Source organism: Dysidea avara, chromosome 11 (assembly GCF_963678975.1).
Source record: "Dysidea avara chromosome 11, odDysAvar1.4, whole genome shotgun sequence".
Lineage (NCBI taxonomy): Eukaryota > Metazoa > Porifera > Demospongiae > Dictyoceratida > Dysideidae > Dysidea > Dysidea avara.
Window position 1 is genome coordinate 26,008,590 of NC_089282.1, and position 6,411 is coordinate 26,015,000.

General features: G+C 38.8%; 1 long non-coding RNA gene across 1 annotated transcript; it reads right to left on the reverse strand.

Annotated features, from left to right (window-relative positions):
• Positions 1 to 5,359: 5,359 nt before the first annotated feature.
• Positions 5,360 to 6,096, reverse strand: LOC136238415 (uncharacterized). Its single transcript, XR_010692983.1, has 3 exons — positions 5,990 to 6,096; positions 5,539 to 5,935; positions 5,360 to 5,484 (listed from the first exon to the last, which is right to left on the reverse strand). It is a non-coding gene; the product is annotated as an uncharacterized lncRNA (long non-coding RNA).
• Positions 6,097 to 6,411: the final 315 nt, after the last annotated feature.

Below are 6,411 nucleotides of genomic sequence, written 5' to 3' on the forward strand. Positions count from 1 at the left end.
CATCTCTGATGTGAGGTGTAGCTAATACCAATTAGACCATTGTTTGCCAAAATAAAAGCATAGAGGTAAAATGAGGTAAAAGCATAATTATGATGTATTTGAGTTTGGCTCTGGCTAGTTGTAGAAAGAACATGCATACTCCAAACTACTAATAATGTATGTTACTACTTAGGGCCATTGCAGAAAGACTCGAAAAGTAGTCAAATGTTTGTGTACAAGAACTCCATAATCAGGCCATGCCAAAATGGTCCATATCTTTTATTGTGAATTGTGATGGCCCTTGCCCAAAGCTCATTGAAAATTATCTATTTGGACTCTCTACTACATCTTTCATAAGAGAACAGCCATTGATTTTTAAAAATATTTTCCAATTCAATACGTTAGCCACAAGGTCACATTCGTTGACTTTGAACCTAGTGCTTTAACTATCAACGCATTTAGGCCATGCACTCCTTTTTTGTGGCTGCACCAATGTTATGGAACTCTACACCATTGGCAGTTTTGTCTCAGCTGACTGCAGGAAGTTTTACATATAGGCTTAGGCATTTAGTTTGTAATTATGTGGTCTTTTGTGTGATTGTTGTAAAATATAGCTAGTTAGCGTAAGTAGTATAACTTTGTTTTGTATTTGTTTGTGTCTAATAATAATTATATAATTGTACCTAATACTGTAATTTCCTTTTTTTTGGGGCACACCAGCTGTGCTGATTGCCCAGTAACAGGGATGTACCAAGGGGGTTTCAGGAAACCCCTTTGCATTTTACACAGTACTTGAAACATAAAGAAATTGAAACTTCAGGTTTCCGGAATATGGAATCTATCATGGAACAGGACTTTTACTTAGTTAAATAATAGTTTCTAACATGATGGCAACACCTGTGGCATTGTTCTGAATTGATTTTGGTGAAAAGATTGAGATACTCTAATAAAGCATTCAGATAATATAAACTACTCTAATATAACAGCCACTTAGCTGTAGTGGAAACCCTTTTCAAAATTACTGCGTATGCCTCTGCAGTAATCATAAACAGATAAATTGTATGTGTGTATGTATGTTCTGAGTTGGGGACCACTTTGTACGGGCTATCTAGCCTTTTGTGTTAGCTACCCTTCTTCAGAGAAATAGAGCAGGCTTCTTTTACCCCCACTACTGGGGAATGGGAAAAGAAGCCATAGTTTTCTATACACGTTTGGCTGACCCACTGTCTCGTTGAGATTTAACTGCATACAGCCATACTCTGGCCTGCACACTGTCCTTTTCTCTGTTGCCCTCAACAACAGTGTGTATCCGTGGTAGCAGGTCCATCTTGCTACGATCTGCTAACATCTCTCCAGAGATGAGCCACTGTGATGAAAACAGGGACTACTGAGTCCAACCTTATGTCTCTTAGTTGTCCAGTACATGCCAACTAGTGCTGGGGATGGTGGCAAGGGCAGTCCATCTAGCCCGGAAATAATAACAAAAAACAATAATACTTTAAGTAACACTTTACGTTCCATTCAGCCCAATTTGGGTTAGTTAATTAACTTGCCTCAAGCAGGCAACTCCAAAAGTAACACATGTAACAACTTGGTTAAATACCTTGTTGACGAAGTAAGAGCCGGAGAGAAAGTGGTTATTATTATTATTATTATTATCAATTTACCACAGACCGGGAAGGACAAGTACAAAAGGTGTAAGCCTGTACAAGGTACTGTCCAGAATACAAAAATAACTACAAAATACAACATTACAAAACAAAGACAACATTACACAACAAAATACCAATACACGAAAGCAATACAACATTAACAATAAATTACTTAGAAAATGCCACAGAAGTGTTTATATGCAGCATGGCGAAAGGCAGTACGGGTTGCAATTCCCAAGATATCAATAGGCACTTGATTCCAGACAAAACATACCCATACAAAGTAAGAATACCTCCTAGCATTAATTGTTGACAGGGGTGGTACAAGAGAAAGAGAATGACTACGTGTAGCCAACGTGTTGTAAGTACAGTACTTCAGAAAAGGAATGGAACCATTGTGACGAATGTCCTGAAGAGTACAAACTGATAAATAGTCACGCCTGGAACACAAGGGAGGTAAATGCAACTTTTGATAACAGGTTTCATGGGGAAGAGACCAAGAACATGTGGTTGGGTTCCAACGACTACCACAAGCCCACCATGCAGCACGTCTCTGGACAGCCTCCAACAAATTCACATCTTTAGCAGTATGTGGTGACCACACTACACAAGCATACTCCAACAGTGGCCTTACTATAGCCTTGTATGCTCATATGGTTGTGGAAGCAACTCCGTTAGTATGGCCGAGTGAGGGCAAATTTTTTTTTTGGGCCCACTTCTGACTTAGAAAATTTTTCTAGTCTTGTGAACTCACCGTTTTTGTTTGTTTTACGGAAAGTCACATTATTACACAGGGGGTTGGTGAATCTCGGGGAAAACAGAAAAAACCCTTGACTCAACCCAGCTACTGATAGTGGATCCCTCCTAATTCTTCTTCTCAAGTGATGTAGCAAAGTATACAGGCAGCTAGTCGAAGATTTCTTGCCATCCCACAACACACGAGGTGACTAACTAAACGCATGAACAGATTCGCCATTACTGAATTTGCTGGGAGTGGAGAACATGAAATAGTGAACACTGATCATTTCTATGTGGTATGATAGTGTGATCGTTGGTTTTAATAGTTGTATTGCTGAGACTACATGACTAGTCAGGGGCGTACCTACCATGTAGGCAGGTGAGGCAGCTGCCCCACCAAATATTAGTAATTGAAGTGAGAAGCTAGTAGTGGACTTTTTTATACTTGAAACTTAATGTTACAACAATTTATGGTACTAGGGAACTTACCATGGAAATTAATACGAAGCCATCCATAGCAGATTACCCTCGGTACTGCTTCGTTACAAACAACAGTTGGCACCTATTATAATTTTTTGAATGGTTAGGCGATTCTTTTTTATTGCTAAAAAAATGGATCATCAGAGTGAGGAGTCACAAGTGACCATAAGCGTAGTAACCGGGGGGGCAAGGGGGGCTGGGGTCCACTTTGTGATTTTATGATTGTAAATTCAAAAAAGATCGAGATACTCTAATAAAGCAGTCACAGAATTCAGAGAAGCAGTGTATACGTAGCAAACTATGAAGTTGTGAATAAGGATTTTATGTGCTTTATCAGTGATACAAACTATTATTTAGTGGAGGGCAGCCATTCTTAGTAGGTGTTGACCTTTTTTTGCTCTTCAACACAAACTAGATCCCCCTATCTAAAAATGTCTTGCTACGCCTATGGTCACAACAACCAAAAAAGAAGTGCCAAATTACCATTCTACATTTATGGGGTGAGTTTAGTTAATGCTAGGTATTAATCTTATTATAATCAATTCCAAAGTATTCTATTATAAGCATAATAGGCTAGTAACTAACTAATCTAGAGAATAGCTTTGCCTTATAGATTAAGTAATGCCCTTTATGCTTGTATGGTCTGCTGCTCATTCTTCTCAGCCTGAGTCTACACCTGAGCTTGAACCAAGTGCTTCTTTGACAGTTCAAAACTCCAAAGAACATGCACTTACAGAAGGTATATAAGCTATTGTACATTCAGCTATTGTACATAATAATTGTATTAATTTTCATTGTATTAATTTTCCAGTGCACATTCTTTGCAATAATTATTTCCATAGTATGACTAAAATTTCCCCCAGATTCAAACTCGAAACACTTAATTTTCAAAATTTCCTGGGGGGCATGCCCCCAGACCCCCTAGAAGGCGAAATTTCGCAGAGTGTGCTTCACACACTGTGTGGTCACTTCTACTGCCCTTAACAAAATCCTAGATCTGCCTCACCTATTTAAATTTTCTGGTTACACCCCTGCTAGTGAGTAGCTATCTTTATGCATTAATTTTGTTATGTCAGTCATTCATGACCCCACAAAAAGCACAGCTAAGTTAGCAGCATTTACTCAGGTAGATTGGCAGGGAAGCACTCATTTTATTGTGGGCCAACTTCAGGGGCAGATCCAGAGTCTGGAAAGAGGGGGGCACCTTGCTGAAAAAAGTTGAAGAGCAAAAAAAAAAAAGGTCACAACAACAATAGCTAGTTATCCTTTACCAAATATATTATATCACGTATGTTATGTAAAATAAATAGCTTCATAAGTAAGCTGCACTGCCTCATGAACATTGTGACTGCTTTATTAGAGTAATTTACTGCTCTATTAGAGTATCTCGATCTTGTATGCAATTTCTTGAAGGGGGGGCATTTGCCCCAAATGCCCCATCCTGGATCCGCCATTGAACTTCTGATAAAATAAAAAAATCACGTTTTGTGAATTAACCGTTTTTAGTTGTTTTATGGAGTTCAGGCATAGATTACATTCCCCACCTAGAGAATATATAATCTATGGCTAACCATTTTCTAATCCTTTTAGTGTGCACATGCAGTATTAGTTTCAGTAGTAGGTGTTCTAGAAGCAGTTCGGTTGGGAGCTATAACATATACCATCATTCTATTGTAATCCAATACTATAGTGCTGCTGTATGGTGAATCTTTATGTTTACCAAAGGAGACGTGGTGCTGCTAATCATGTATTTAAATAATTGTTATGTGTTTGGCATCGAGATATTCGATGACACAATGAGTGTTAATATTGCTCATTGTCATAGGGATGCACTGATACAGAGCAGATAGCTCTGGAGACACTGGAGCTGAAGACAAAGGTAGCTGCAGCCTGCAGACATGTAGGCATCTGTGAAAGAAGAGCTAAGGAATGAGATGGCTACCGTTAAATAGCCTAGTTTAAGTTTGCAGTGTAAGGGGTGGGGCTAGGCTGATGATAGTCATGTGAGACAGAGATAGAGTTTAGTGGTTTTCTAGAATGTTGCAAGACAACTAAAGCTCAAAACATTGTTGCTCCAGTGACTTGTAACAGTATGAAATGCCTGTTTGTGTGATGCCAACAGTTGCCACACTGTCACTTTATAGCAAATTTGAAGAACAAATTGCTAGAGGAAAGGCGTGTATATACTACCCAGAGTACATAATTTACATTAGAACTCTTGATACTACCATATCAGATTGGTTTAATTGGCAGTAAATATGATGAATGGTGCTCTTCTCCTTGCTAGTCTAGGCCAAAACTTTCCATTTATTTCCAACAGAGAATTGAAGTTCCCAGCTATGAAATTCTGTTACAAACTGGTGGATCAATGAACTGAAAGGATGACGACAGATAGTATTCATTGGAAAACCTTTATGTATACACAAGATCTTTTACAGGATGGATTATTTAATCCCAATGATGACATGCACAAGTAAACCATATGTATGTGTTGCATGTTTTGTTTATACTTACAAGGATGACATTTCTTACAATGTAATAATATATGTATTGTACGCTAACTCATTTTAAATTGTGTTAAATAATGGTCTGAAGTGTGTTTCTGGACTGCTAGTAGACTCACTATAGGTTTGTCCTGTGAACAGACAGTTAAATGGACACAACTGCACTTACTGCAGCACATGCTCACTTGTACGTGCCACCAGGTTGCCATGGTGTCATTAGTTTTCTTCACTGATGAAATAGCAACTCTTTACGATGGTAACGTCACAACTGCAGCTTGCATGACGATGCTCATTTGGGTAACCATGGCAACAATAATAGTAGTGTGGATGTGGTTGATGCTAACCTGTCGGCAGCAGCTTGGTGTATGTTATAGTCAATAAATGCTTCCCTCATCCCCTTGGCAATACAGCCATTCTGAGGCTGGAGAAGCACATAGCCATCTCCTAAGGAAGTTCACCCTGCTGCATGTGTTTACACACACCAAGATGGTAACAACACATCACAACATCTTCCTTTAAGGTCTGTGCTGCCACTCCCACTGGGCTCTGTAGCAAGGCTTCAATTGTGCTTATTTGGTAGGCCTGTTGTTACGATGGCAGAAATATGATACAGTAGTATGCTGTTGTCATCCAAACCTTGTGTTACAACAACTATCACTATGGCAACATGTCACATAAATCAGGTAGCTACATTTCGTGCTGGTATTAGTTAACACAGTCGACACCTGTGAAAAGATCATATGGCCTCACAAGAAATATACAAGTAATGGTTCTCATATATCACATTTATTTTTTACCATGCAATTTGTCACAGCAGTTGCAACAGTATCGATATGCTGCACAAAATGATTTGCTAGACAAATGGGTTTGTTAGCTTATAGTATAGTTGAAGACACCCTAAAAAAATTCTTTTTATCATAGCCAGGGGGGTTCCGAGGAACCACCCTCTTGGAAAAAAGGTCTACATTTTAGTATACAAGTCGTATCAAAAGTCCATTAGCTACAGTTTACTAAATACCACTAACGAGGAATTAAGTGCTCCAAATAGCTGGCTTGTT